Source organism: Zea mays, chromosome 3 (assembly GCF_902167145.1).
Source record: "Zea mays cultivar B73 chromosome 3, Zm-B73-REFERENCE-NAM-5.0, whole genome shotgun sequence".
Lineage (NCBI taxonomy): Eukaryota > Viridiplantae > Streptophyta > Magnoliopsida > Poales > Poaceae > Zea > Zea mays.
The window spans coordinates 178,628,031-178,643,348 of record NC_050098.1 but is presented as its reverse complement, the minus strand read 5'-3'; positions in this window follow the sequence as shown (position 1 = coordinate 178,643,348).

Sequence of the window (15,318 nt, the reverse complement as noted above, 5' to 3'; positions counted from 1 at the left end):
GAAAGGATGGCTTCTACCTGCAATAATATTTTCATTTGGAGCAATGGTGGGATCTTACTGCAAAGTTCCCTGTGATGCTCTTTCATCCTAAGGAACAGACACAATCCTAAGGATGGGAATACTTAAATTGAGACTTGGGTTAGGAACAGGTGACGTTCTACCCAGGTTGGTTAAGGATTAATGCGTATGTAGGCGTGCTGACCGAGGACCCTTTAACTGGTCACATGCCTCGTCATGGGTAAGCCTTGCCTCGGGCAGACTAAGGCCAGAATAAGATAACACGAAATGGGCGTGGAGCGGTGGCGAGAGTAGCGTGTACCCTCCGTGGTAAGAGGCCGATCGGTGGTGTATCTGTGCTCTCGGTTTGCGTGAACCTGATCTGGTCTTAAGAACCCCGGTGGCGGTTTGACATATGCAAGGGTTAAGTGCTACATATGTCGTGTGATTGGAGATCCTCAGCTGAGTATAATCGATTCGGATCGCCGTACCTTCGCGGTTATGAAGACTTGGTCACTTTTCTACAACCTAAAGTCAGGATGTGAACACTATCGATAAAAATGATGTTGTATTGATGAGATGTTGAAATTAGACTAGATGCAAATAGAGTCTATTAATACTTAATCTGGCGTTAAAAGATTGAAAGTAAGGACTCACTTTAGTAAGCTACTTCTGCAAAAGTATAAGTTGATTTTTGCTAAAGCCTCTCCTTGACTCCTATTTATCCAGCATACCCTTGAGAGTCTTTTCCTTAGTCGGGTAAGACTTGCTGAGTAATTCCATACTCAGGGTTTATCCCTTTGTTGTTTTTAGGTGAGGAAGCGACAAATTTTTGTTGCTTTTGCTCCAAGGTGGTACCAAATGAGGAAAAACAAGACTGAAGTGCGGGAGGACTTGGTCCTCCACATAGGATCTTTTGCTTATAACTTATCGGGAGGAGTCTGTGCCTCCCTTGGTTTGTATAATATTACTACTCTGCACTCACTTTTAGTTCTGGTCTGTAATAAGTAACTTACTCTTACTTTCTAAATAAATGTAAGTTTATGTAATTGCTTCCGCATTTCTTTATCTCCGATGTTCTGTAATGTCTGCAAGACGGGTGAAACGTTCCTGGTAAGGTAAGGAAAGATACCGAACTTGTCAAGTGACTTAGGAACATCTACAGGGTGTCTGATGTCTGTTAGACAAGGACAACTGTAGGTGGGCCTAATTACTTGGGAGGTTCCGTCACAGCGGACCGTCCGGCCTCAGGGCCAGACTGTCCGCGCTGCTCTTTTTGGTCTCCAACACCGGGTGACCTTCAAGAATCTGGGGATCTTCAGCTCTCATGGGTTGAACTGGTTGGATGAAGCGGGCTCTTGGATCCGCAGGGCTCTACGTTGGTTATGGGTTACCAAGTAGGCCTCCATCAGCTTCTGGACATGCTCATCCTTGGCTTGCTTCAAGGCTTCAACAACAATGACTTCACGACTTTCCAAGGCAGCTACACGGGTTTGAGCTATAGTGAGATCCACATGGAGCTAACGGTTGCGCTTCTCTGCATCTTCTGCTCGGGCAATCATCTGACGGTGGTGCCGAGCCAAGAAATCATACTGGGCATCCAGGGTGAGCAGGTATGCAGTGAGGTACACAACTGTGGGGTCATCCTCAAGCAGCTACTGCTCTTCCAATGCACGCATCCTGGCCATCCAAACGGGGCGGTTTCTCTGAAAGGGCGGAAAGAATCTGAGTGGGGGTGTCGGCCACTTCTTCTTCATAGATCTGGCACAGGGCCCTCAATGCCTTGCAGGCGATGACTTGGCAGGTGTCTTTGAATCTGTGCCCAGCAGTAGTGACACTCTATTCCACATGGTGCGGACTGGATCCAATGTATACAGTCACGACACACTTCTCTGTGCCATGCTCGACGAATTCACGACCATCATACTCTGGCTGGCTCCTGATTCCGAGGTGGACTGTGCATGTCCTCAACAACTTGGGGAAACCATCTTCATTCTGGCACAAGCTGGTTTGGCAGCGGACCTCCATCTGACTTCTGAGAGAAGCAAAGGGGAAAGCATTTTTGAAATGAAGGGATGAGAGCAAGGACTTTTTTTAAAGAAAATAGTTTGACTTAAAAACTTTTGGATCGGGCTAAGGGTTACGTCCTGCGGCCAACCTAACAGTTCTGATACCACCTGAAGCGCCCCAATCCCTTGGGACTCAAATGTGATACAATTACTAGTCCCAGGAGGCTAGTAAACACATTTATACATCAGATGATTCCAGATCTGCTTAAACGAGACAAACCTATAAAGGTGGTGATCAACTTTAAGAGTTAGTCCACAACTCGGGACATATCATCAGAGTAGGGCTGAAGCAGCCCGATATACGCAGCGAAGCAAATCAGCGGTCCAACAGCCACATGCATGGTTGGGAACAGTCGTAACTCTTACCTGATCTCCTTTTCTGAAAAACAACAAATAAGCAAGGGTGAGTACAAACGTACTCAGCAGCCCACCTTCACCCGCGGAATGGGGAAATCAGATATAATGCATGGAATATGTGGAGCTCAGGATATTTTGCAGAAACAACAATATTTTATGCACGGTTGTTTTGTAAAACATTTTGTATTTTGCAAAGCGCATCCTCTCCCAAAGGAGCAGGAAGTTTTCAGTATAGAACAAAATCCCCTAGACTAAACCATCCAGGTATCTCAGCAGTTTCCCACTGGTTTTCATTTTTAAAAACAGCTTGTTGGGGACTTGTTCTCAAACGCTATGAATTAAGAACAAGGCAACATAAAATGTTAGATGTTAACGCCCTTCGCCCATGAAACAATATTCCCTTGAGGATAATGAACCATGGACGAAGGTTGATGAGAATATAATTATGAAGGTTAAGTCTTCGTAATTAAATTCCAATAGATGATATAAGATAACATAAAATAAAGGGTATGGAAGGATGAATGAATCATAAACGAATTAAATTGTATTTATCTAATATATTGAATTATTGAATACAATTATACCTCTGCCTTGACAAAGATTGGTTCCCGAAAGATGCGATTACAATTGCCAGAATCCGTGAACAGTAAAGGAATACTGTTCACTATTTATAGGCATAGGACACAGCCTGTGAGGAATTACAATTATGCCCCTCATAAAAGTTTACAACATTGACCCAGACCTTTATGGACTAAAAGGTCATTCTATCTTTAAGTCGGTTTATAATACCGAAGCTTCATGAAGAGGAACCTTCGGCTATTTCACATAAGCAGCTTCAGCCGAAAGCCACTTCTTCCTAGAAGACCTTCGGCGACGAAGCATAGACCCAACAGTAGCCCCTTTCGCGGTGCTAGATCGTTTTTCGTAACGAGCTTGATCCGTGAAAAAAGTCTCTTAAGCTTCGGGGAGCCGAAGGTCCAAAAAACACCTTCCCTGAGCTCGTTGTCGAGAAACGATTCAGTTTCCCAGCGCGTAGCGGTCCCACCTTGCAGAGTTACTGTTTGGTCTTTGCGGTCCACCTTGCAGCGAGTGCGAGCGGGTGCCCGCCTGGTGTAAAAATCCTGGCGCTTCGCCTTCTTACCTGCAGTACTATATAAACAGACGAGTAGGTGTGAAGTTACCACAGCATTCATTGCTATTTGCACTGTTTTGCTGCCAAAATTTTTAACCATCGCCGAAGCTTAACTCTCGGAATCGAACGAAGCTCCAGTTTGAAGCCTGCTTCGTCAGAAGAAAAAACTTGGGAAGAAAAAAGTACTAAATTTTTACAAATTCAGAATTAAATGGCCAGAGTGCGTTCTACCGCTAGGGTTGAGCGTGAGGGGGGCGAAGCTGAAGGTTCGGAGACTGTTCCCATCTCCGAAGCGATGCAGAGGTCCGGACTGGTAACTTCGGAAAAGATCCCCAGTGATGATGCAGAACAGGCAGAACAAGCAATTGCCGAAGCAGAAGAAGAAGATATTGAGGAAACTGGTCCCGAAGACGATTATCGAATTGCCATGCCAAGCAAGCCCAGCCACTTGGACTTCGGAAAGTCTACTGTTTCGAAGGCTGATCTTTCCAAAATGGTAAAGTCGGGCTTTTTCAATGAGAATCAGAAGAAGCTATTACGCTTCGGGGGAGAAGAGACTACCCCAAAGCCAGAGAAGGATGAAATTGTCATTTTCAAGAGCTTTTTAAAGGCTGGATTAAGATTCCCCCTACATGGGATTATTGCAGAGGTACTGAAGAGGTTTGGTATCTACTTTCATCAGCTGACTCCTAACGCTATTGTTAGGCTTAGCGTTTATATCTGGGCCCTCCGAAGCCAAGCGGTGGAGCCGTTTGCGGACAGCTTTTGTCGAGTTCACGAACTGCACTATCAGACGAAGGCTAGAAAAGATGGATTGCATGACAATTTTGGTTGCTATAATTTTGCTTACCGGAAAGCCACAAAGTTTCCTGTAATCAGCTACCGAAGCAAATGGGCAGCAGGCTGGAAGTCGGAGTGGTTTTATGTCAAGGTTGATGACGACAAGGAGAAGCTTGTGCAAAGTCCACTTGAACTAATCTTCGGAGAAACCCGCCCCCATTGCAACATGACACCGGAAGGTCCAACTCAAAAAGCAATGAATGAATTCAGAATTATTGCAGAGCATATCAGTACAAGAGACCTGGTTCAGGAGTTTTTGGCTTTCAAGGTTTTTCCTAGTCTAAAAGAATGGGAAATGCCGAAGCTAAAGGGGGAAAAGAAAGAAGGTGAACTTGTGCGTTTACCTTACTATTTCAAATTTAAGAAATACTTTAAAACACCTTGCCAAGAGTGGCTGGATACAATTGAAGTAATGTGTAATGAAATACTTGGCAACTACTCCAAAAAAGAAGATCAATTGATGACTGCGGCCTTCGGCACCCGTCCGAAGCGAAGACTGAATCGAGTGCTGGACGCCTTGGGTTTTGAATACCCTGACTATGAAAATCTGAACAAAGGTGCCGGAGGCCAGAAAAGGAAAAGGATAACTGAAGCCTTAAATGAAGATGAAAAAGAACCACCAAAGAAGAAAATTCCGAAGAAGAGGAAAGCGTCTTCTCCGAAGCGAAAAATATCCGACGAAGAAGAAACCCCCGCATCACCCTCTGCCACTGATGTGGAGGCAATTTTGAAGGTAATGACTGAATCCCTGCCTGCGAAGCTAAGTCCATTGGGGCCTCAACTAACAAAGTTTTTTCAGAAGGAAAAGGAGCCCAAAAAAATGAAGAAAATGACTAAAGTAAAGAGACAGAGGATCATCGGTGTGACAGAGGTAATTGACAAGACACCGCCAAGAGCTTCAGCTCAGAAGACACCAGCGGCTGAGGAAGGGACAGATATTGAAATCACACCTTCGGAGGTCGCGGCTGCCGAAGCTGCCTCAGCTGAAGATTTGAACCTGGAGAGCACAATCGAACACATTGACAAAATACTGCTAGACATGGCTGCAGAAGAAGCTACCACCGCCGCCGAAGAGGCCGCGGCCGCAGCGTCGGGGAAAGGGAAGGAAATTGCTGATGAAGCTTCAGAAAACGAAGCCTTCATGTTTCAAAATTTAGTTGGAGAAAAATTGTCAGAACCCGAAATAGAAGAGCTTAAAGAGTATGCCAAATCTTGCGGGTACAAGCCAGGAGCACTCCTCTTCGGAGGTATTGATGATGAGAAATTAGATTGTATCCGAAACCAAACTAGAGCCAAAGTTATCGGTACTCTGTCAAAGAGTATCGGTTTTCCGAAGCTAGAAACGGACATTAGCCGCTACCGACGACAACATATCGTTGGTAGTTTATTTTATTCCAATTTCAAGGTGAACTACTTTTCCCTTAACCTTTATTGTTTTTAATAATAAAAACATGTCTAACAAAGGTTGTTTTCGTGCAGAGTATGCTATTGAGCAAAGCCTTGAAAATGCAGCAAGATTTTGAAGACAAGAAACACGAAATTATAATTGAAAATTTAGAAAGCAAAATAAAGGAGCAATCAGATGCTATCGAGAAAAAGAACTTTGAGCTCCAGGCAACCGAAGGTTTATTGGCGGAAGCCGAAGCAAAAATAACAGAACTGAACACAAAGCTTCTCCGCCAATCTGAGCAGTTTGAACAAAAAAAGCAAAAACTTAATACAAAACTTGAAGCCGAAGCTCAACAAAATTCAGATTTGAAAAAACTATTGGCGGGCCTTCAAGAAAAATGTTTGGAATTTAGCAACAGATGCATTCAACGACTAAGAAAAATTTTCCACTCAGTTGGAGCCAGCAGTGAGAAATTCACCCCCTCAGCTGAAGATTTATCGAAGACCTTCGAACATATTGAGGGTGAAATTGACGAACTCGACGAAGTTATAGCTGGGCACGGTGACTTCTGTGCCTGGGTAGCTTCTCGGGGCACTGCTGCAGCCTTCCTAAAAGCTGGCTGCGATCACGGAAAGATTGTCAATAGGCCCAATTTCACTTTATCACCATCAATCCTAGATGACATTCCTGATCTCGCCCGAAGTATTTCCAATAGATTTGTGAAAATGATATGGACAAAAGGCGGGCGAGAAAAGGCTGGAGACGAAGCTCGGAGTCATCTTGAACCAGTAAGAAATCATACCTTGTGCTTACCTCTTCCTTCAAGCTCAATTTTGACTTACAACAACTTAATTCATGTAGAATGACGAAGCCGAAGCCGATGATTGAAAAGAATGACGCCGAAGCTAAGATCCCCCGAAGATTAAGTAGGAGTAGACTGTAGACAGACTTAGGAAACTTTTGAGATAACTTTTGTAAATGTAACTAAACTTGTCTTTAATGAGTTCTGTTCATACCTTGTATCATGCTCTTACCCCTCCATTAATGTATGTGAAGTGCTTCGTTGTGGACGAAATTATCTTTTTTGAGCCGAAGGCGAAAAAACACCTTCCCTTCTTTTCGTACACAGCGAAGCATAGAAAACAACATTTCCCTTTCTTCCGAAGCTCTCCTTTTTGTACGCGAAGAAGCTCTTCTCTTATGCCGAAGCAATTACTTATGCCATGATGATGATTATCCTACATATGCCTGGATGAATGTTTATGAATGCAAATGCTATGATGTAATGTGATATGCGAATGAATGTCCAAACACATATCCGAAGCTATACTCTCATCCATTATTTTCTTAGAAACAATCACACATCAGCTCTGCATTCCCTTAGGAACGACTTTGGAGCTTCTTCGCCCTTTACTTTCGGCGTAATCAGCGTTGACTTTTCGCTGTAAGCTCTGCATTCCCTTAGGAACGACTTTGGAGCTTCTTCGCCTTTTACTTTTCGGCACTCGATGGTGCGTTCTCAGCTTTTACATTTACATTCTTTGGGGGATTTTGCTCTTATAGAACTAAAAAAGGTAATTACATATGATGGCCCCATTAAAAACCTTTCTCCCCCTTTAGAAAGGAAAAGGGTGCCATGAAAAAGAAAAAACATAACAAAGTTACATCAAGTTACACATAATATCGCCGAAGCTCATCCGCATTCCAAGATCTAGGAATGTCGTTGCCGTCCATATCCTTCAATCTGTATGAACCGGGTCTTGACGAAGATGCTACTAAGAAAGCTCCCTCCCATTTCAACTGCAACTTGCCCACTGTGTCTGGGTTGGCCACTCTCCGAAGCACCAAATGTCCTGGCTCAATATTCTTTATCCGAACCTTTCTATCTCGCCATTTGATTGTTTCGGCTTGATATTTATTGATATTCTCCACAGCTTGAAGCCTAATCCCTTCTAAAGCATCTTTCTTCACAGAATAAGCATCTTCAGAACCTGATTCTGCCGAAGCTATTACTCTTATTGATCCAGTTTTAGCTTCCTCCGGAGTTATTGCTTCGTCACCGAATAATAACTTGAATGGAGTAAAGCCTGTAGACCTTGATGTTGTTGTGTTGTGGCTCCACACTACTTTGGTTAACTGATCTGGCCACTTTCCTCTGGGTTGATTGAAGATTAACTTCATTATTCCTGTCATTATAATGCCATTGGCTCTTTCAACGAGCCCATTTGACTCCGGATGCCTGACTGATGCAAAATGGATCTTCGTACCAATGTGATCACAGAAATCCCTAAAAGCTTCGGAGTCGAACTGTGTTCCATTGTCCACAGTGATGGCCTTTGGTACCCCGAAACGACAAACAATATTCTGCCAGAAAAACTTTTGAATGGTGGCCGAAGTTATTGTGGCTAAAGGCTTTGCCTCAATCCATTTGGAAAAATATTCCACAGCCACTACAACATATCTTAAGTTCCCTTGGGCCGGTGGTAATGGACCCAACAAGTCAAGGCCCCACCTTTGCAATGGCCAGATGGGTTGTATGAGCTGTGTTAAGGATGAAGGTTGTTTTTTATCTCTTGCACATTTCTGACAACCTTCGCACTTTTGAACTAATTCCGCTGCATCCGAAGCTGCCTTCGGCCAATAAAACCCTTGACGGAAAACTTTTCCAAGTAACGGCCTAGATCCAATGTGAGATCCACAGAGGCCTGCATGTATTTCTTTCATCAACTCTATGCCTTCGGTTCTAGATAAACACTTGAGCAACGGAGCACAAACTCCATGCTTGTACAACTCCCCTTCTATCATGACATATGGACGAGCTCTTGCCTCTATCCTCCTGTTATAAGTTTCGTCATCTGAAAGGAATTTACCCTGAAGGTAAGAGATGATTTCAGTTCTCCAATCTTCGCTATAAACAGGAGATATATTGAGGACTGCTCTTTCAAGGAGTTCCACTGAAGGTGCCTTTATTGTTTCGAAGAACACATCCGAAGGTAAAGGCAGCCCCCGTGCTGCTGATTTAGCTAGCAAATCAGCATGTTCATTTTGTCCTCGAGGGATATTTTTGACAGAAAATCCTTCGAAGGAAGCTTCAATTCTTCGAACCATGTCTAGATATCTTTCAAGCTTCGGATCTTTAGCCTTGCAACTCTTGTCGATATGACCCGAAACAACCTGGGAATCAGTTTTAAGAATGGCCCTTCTGATTCCCATTGCTTTTAGCTTCCGAAGACCCAAAAGCAGGGCTTCATACTCGGTAATATTGTTTGTACAACTGAAATCGAGTCTTGCCGCATAACAAGTTTTAACTTTGGATGGCGAGACCAACACAGCAGCTGCTCCTGCCCCGAAGGTTCCCCAAGACCCATCGCAAAACACTGTCCATACTTCGGCATCTTTATTTGTTTCTTCATCCTGAGCCCCTGGCGTCCAGTCAGCAATGAAGTCTGCTAACGCCTGGGACTGGATCAAAGATCTATGCACATAATCAATGCAAAATTCATTGAGCTCTGCAGCCCATTTTCCAATCCGCCCAGTAGCTTCTCTATTTCTCATAATATCCTTCAACGGCTGCGAAGAAGGAACAACAATATTGTATGCTTGAAAGTAGTGCCGAAGCTTCCTGGATGCCATCAAAACAGCATATAATACCTTCTCTAATTCTGTGTAGTTTTTCTTTGATATACTAAGAACTTCAGATACAAAATACACTGGGACCTGCTTCTTGACTTGGCCATCAAGCTTCTCCTGAACAAGTGCTGCACTTACCGCTGAGTGCGAAGCTGCCACATATAATAACAAAGGAGCCCCTGGCGTTGGAGTTAATGTTGTTAAATCTATCAGATATTGCTTCAGTTCCTCGAAGGCTTTTTGTTGGCTTGGTCCCCATTGAAAGACTTCGGCTGATTTCAGCATTTCGAAGAATGGTAAATTTCTTTCTGCTGATCTGGATATAAATCTATTAAGAGATGCCAACCTCCCTGTTAATCTTTGGGCCCCTTTTTTGTAGTTGGTGGCTCCATTCGAAGTATAGCTTCAATTTTACTTGGATTAGCTTCAATTCCCTTTGTTGATACCAAGCATCCAAGAAATCTTCCCTTCTTCACTCCGAAGACACATTTTTCTGGGTTCAATTTTAAGCCAGCTTGTCTGAAACTGGCGAAGGTCTCCTGCAAATCAGCAATATGATTTTCATGTTTCGTGCTTTTTGCAATGATGTCATCAACATAAGTTAGCACATTTCTGCCTATCTGAGAGTGGAGAACCTTCGCAGTCATTCTGCTAAAACTTCCTCCAGCGTTTTTTAGCCCCTCAGGCATCCGAAGATAGCAATATGTGCCACTTGGGGTTATGAAGCTAGTCTTCGGCTCATCTTCCTTCTTCATCCAGATTTGGTGGTAGCCTGAGTAACAGTCTAGCAGACTCATGAGCTCTGAAGAAGTTGCTGCATCAACTAAAGAGTCTATCCTTGGCAATGGGAATTCATCCTTCGGACAAGCCTTGTTAAGATCTGTAAAATCGATACACATTCGCCACTTGCCATTGGCCTTTTTTACCATAACAGTGTTAGCTAGCCATTCTGGGTACTTTACTTCTCTGATAACTCCTGCACTGAGGAGTCTTTGACTTCATTACGAGCACCTTCGGCCTTATCATCAGACATTTTCCGAAGCCTCTGCTTTCTGGGTCTGAAGGATGGGTCAACATTGAGCGAGTGTTCAATAACATCCCTATTTACTCCGCAGAGATCATTAGCTGACCATGCAAAAACATCTTTGTTGTTGAACAAAAACCTTATCAAGGTTTTCTCCTATTCTTCGGATAATTGAGAGCCCAACAGCACCTTCTGCTCTGCTATGTCCTCACATAAGAGCATGGGCTTCGGCTGATCTGCTGAAGCTGCTTTCTCCCTTCTGAATTTGTACTGTTCACAAGCTTCAGCTCCATCTATGTTATGGATTGCTTTTGAGTCAGTCCAGTTTCCTTCGGCCCTTCTGGCAGCTTCCTGACTTCCATAAATAGCAATGGGTCCTTGATCCGAAGGTATCTTCATGCAAAGATAAGCAGGATGAAGAATTGCTTCGAAAGCATTGAGGGTGCCACGACCAATAATTGCATTGTAAGGGTATTCCATGTCAACAATGTATAATATAACTTGCTCAGTCCTAGTGTTGTTGACGAACCCGAAGGTCACTGACATGGTGATCTTGCCCAGCGCTACAATCTGTCTTCCTCCGAAGCCACAAAGAGGATGTGTAGCATCATGAATCTTATCTTCTGGCTCTTGCATTTGTCTGAAGGCCTTAGCAAATATGATATCAGCTGCACTGCCTGTATCAACCAAGACGTTGTGGACCAGAAACCCTTTGATAACGCAAGAAATAACCATAGCATCGTTATGAGGAAAATCCTTGAGCTGAAGGTCCTCCTAGGAGAAGGTGATTGGGATGTGGGACCACCTTGACTTGATAAAGGGCCCTTGCACTCCAACATGTTGTACTCTTCTCTGTGCCTCTTTCTTCTGCTTTTTATTGGCTGGTTCTGAGCACGAACCACCTGTAATCGGGAGCACCAGCTTCGGGTCCGAAGCAGCTCCAGCTTGATCGTTGCACGAAGCCATCAGCTCAAAAAAGTGGAAGTGAGTTCACCGGAGGTGGGCGCCAATGTTGGGGACTTGTTCTCAAACGCTATGAATTAAGAACAAGGCAACATAAAATGTTAGATGTTAACGCCCTTCGCCCATGAAACAATATTCCCTTGAGGATAATGAATCATGGACGAAGGTTGATGAGAATATAATTACGAAGGTTAAGTCTTCGTAATTAAATTCCAATAGATGATATAAGATAACATAAAATAAAGGGTATGGAAGGATGAATGAATCATAAACGAATTAAATTGTATTTATCTAATATATTGAATTATTGAATACAATTATACCTCTGCCTTGACAAAGATTGGTTCCCGAAAGATGCGATTACAATTGCCAGAATCCGTGAACAGTAAAGGAATACTGTTCACTATTTATAGGCACAGGACACAGCCTATGAGGAATTACAATTATGCCCCTCATAAAAGTTTACAACATTGACCCAGACCTTTATGGACTAAAAGGTCATTCTATCTTTAAGTCGGTTTATAATACCGAAGCTTCATGAAGAGGAACCTTCGGCTATTTCACATAAGCAGCTTCAGCCGAAAGCCACTTCTTCCTAGAAGACCTTCGGCGACGAAGCATAGACCCAACACAGCTACTGGACTTCCCGTCCACCATAGCTCACGGCTCAACCGCCGGACCTTTTAAAAACCATTTTTCTCAAAATCATCTCTCTTTTTTTGAAAACAAAACATTAATTGCCATACCACACTGAAAGGGAAATGTGCCCTTGGGTCATTTTTAAGTATTTTGGTGATTAAGTGACCAACACAAGTGCTTAAGTGTTAAATTATGCCAAGTGATGGACAAAGTGCAAATCAAGAGTAAAGGTATGTTTCTAAGACTTAGTACATTCTTTTTAAGACTAATGTAATGTGTCTAAGTGCTAGAAACAGGAAAAGACCAACTTGGAAAAGACTTGGCTGAGCAGCCAAGACTCTACGCAGTCTGGGTGCACCGGACTGTCCGGTGGTGCACCGGACAGTGTCTGGTGCGCCAGGCTGGCTCTGGCGAACTGACTGCTCTCGGGTTTCGTCGGCGGCGTACGACTATAAATCACCGGACTGTCCGGTGAGCCAACAGTCGGTCGGGCCAACGGTCGGCCACGTAATCCGCGCGCGACGCGTGGCAGAGCCAACGGTCAGAAGGGGGCACCGGACTGTCCGGTGTGCACCGGACAGTGTCCGGTGCGCCAACGGCTCCAAGACTTCAACGGTCGGCTGCGCCAGAATAGGAAAGAAATCCGCACCGGACAGTGTCCGGTGGTGCACCGGACTGTCCGGTGCGCCAGGCGATAGAAGGCAAGAATTGCCTTCCTGGAATGCTCTCAACGGCTCCTAGCTGCCTTGGGGCTATAAAAGGGACCCCTAGTCGCATGGAGGAGAACACCCAAGCATTCTATAAGCATTCCTAAACACCAAGACTCCAATTCCGTGCATTTGATTCTTTGTGATAGCAATTAGAGCTCCATTTTGAGTAGAGAACTCTTCGGGTTGTGTTGTGAGCTCGAGTTGTGACTTGTGTGCGTGTTGTGCTCTGATTTTGTGTCTTGAGTGCGTTGCTCATCCCATCCTTACTTCTGTGCTTCTTTGTGAACATCAAAGTGTAAGGGCGAGAGGCTCCAAGTTGTGGAGATTCCTCGCAAGCGGGATATAGTGAAACAAAGCAAAACACCGTGGTATTCAAGTGAGTCTTTGGACCACTTGAGAGGGGTTGAGTGCAACCCTCGTCCATTGGGACGCCACAACGTGGAGTAGGCAAGTGTCGGACTTGGCTGAACCACGGGATAAACCACTGTGCCTATCTGTGTTGATTTTCTTTTGGTTATTGTGTTTTGCAAGAACTTCTCTCTAGCCACTTGGCTTTACTATACTAACTCCTAATCAAGCTTTGCGGATTAAGTTTCAAGTTTTTACAGGATCACCTATTCACCCCCCCCCCCCTCTAGGTGCTCTTAATTGGTATCGGAGCTGTTCTCTTCACGTAAGGAACTAATCGCCCGAAGAGATGGATCTTAAGGGCAAGGGGATGGTGGTCAATGACAAGCCTACTGACTCGGGCTCGAGCCACAAAAGAAAAGATGGGAAGAAGAAGAAAACAAGGCGCATCAAGGAGATAGTCTACTACGACAGCGACGAATCTTCCTCCTCCCAACAGGACGATGACGACCATGAGAAAAAGAAAACGGTCAATTCAAACTTTTCCTTTGACTATTCTCGTATTCCGCAAAGCTCCAATACTCATTTGCTTTCCATTCCCCTCGGTAAACATCCTCACTTTGATGGAGAGGACTACGGATTTTGGAGTCACAAAATGCGTAGCCACCTGTTCTCTCTCCATCCAAGTATATGGGAGATAGTATAAAATGGAATGCAATTTGATAGTAAGGATAGTCCCATGTTTATAAATGAACAAATTCACAAAAATGCACAAGCTACTACTATCCTTTTAGCATCACTGTGCAGGGATGAATATCATAAGGTGAGCGGCTTGGATAACGCCAAGCAGATTTGGGACACCCTCAAGATCTCGCATGAGGGGAACGACGTCACCATGCTCACCAAGATGGAGTTGGTGGAAGGCGAACTAGGAAGGTTCGCGATGATCAGGGGGGAGGAGCCAACCCAAACGTACAATAGGCTCAAGACCCTCGTCAACAAAATAAGGAGCTATGGAAGCACGCGATGGACGGACCACGACATCGTCCGCCTAATGCTAAGGTCCTTCACTGTCCTTGATCCACATCTTGTAAACAATATTCGTGAGAATCCTAGGTACACCAAGATGACGCCCGAGGAAATACTTGGGAAGTTTGTAAGCGGGCGGATGATGATCAAGGAGGCAAGATATGTTGATGATGCATTGAATGGCCCAATCCATGAGCCTCAAGCCATTGCTCTCAAGGCAACTAGTAGCAGAGAGGCACTACCTAGCAAGGTGGCACAAATTGAGGCGGCCGGGCTTAACGAGGAAGAAATGGCTCTCATCATCAAGCGTTTCAAGACGACGCTTAAAAGTCGCAAGGAGCATCCCAACAAAAGCAAGACAAAGGGAAAGCGTTCCTGCTTCAAGTGTGGTAAGATTGGTCATTTTATCGCTAATTGTCCCGATAATGATAGTGACCAGGAACAAGAGAAGAAGAGGGAAAAGAAGAAGAATTACAAGAAGGCTAAAGGCGAGGCACATCTTGGCAAGGAGTGGGACTCGGATAGCTCGTCGTCCGACTCCGACAACGAAGGACTCGCCGCCTCGGCCTTCAACAAATCGTTCCACTTCCCCAACGAGCATCACACATGCCTCATGGCAAAGGAGAAGAAGGTATGTACTCGAAACAATGCTACTTATGCTTCTTCAAGTGAAGATGAATCTAGTGATGATGAAATAGACTATGCATATTTGTTCAAAGGCCTAGATAGAACTAAAATTGATAAGATCAATGAATTAATTGATGCTTTGAATGAGAAAAATAATCTTTTAGAAAAGCAAGAAGATCTTTTATATGAAGAGCATGATAAATTTGTAAGTGCACAAAATTCTCTTGCTTTAGAAGTTAAAAGAAATGAAGTGCTTTCATGTGAATTGTCTACATGCCATGAATCTATTTCTAGCTTAAAGAGTATCAATGATGACTTGAATGCTAAGTTAGAAATAGCTAATAAATCAACCTCTTGTGTAGAACATGTAATGATTTGCAATAGGTGTAAAGATTTTAATGTTGATGCTTGTAGTGAACACCTAGTTTGCATTTCTAAATTAAGTGATGAAGTGGCTAGTCTTAATGACCAACTTAAGACTAGCAAAAATGATTTTGATAAACTAAAATTTGCAAGGGATGCCTACACTATTGGTAGACACCCCTCAATTAAGGATGGGCTTG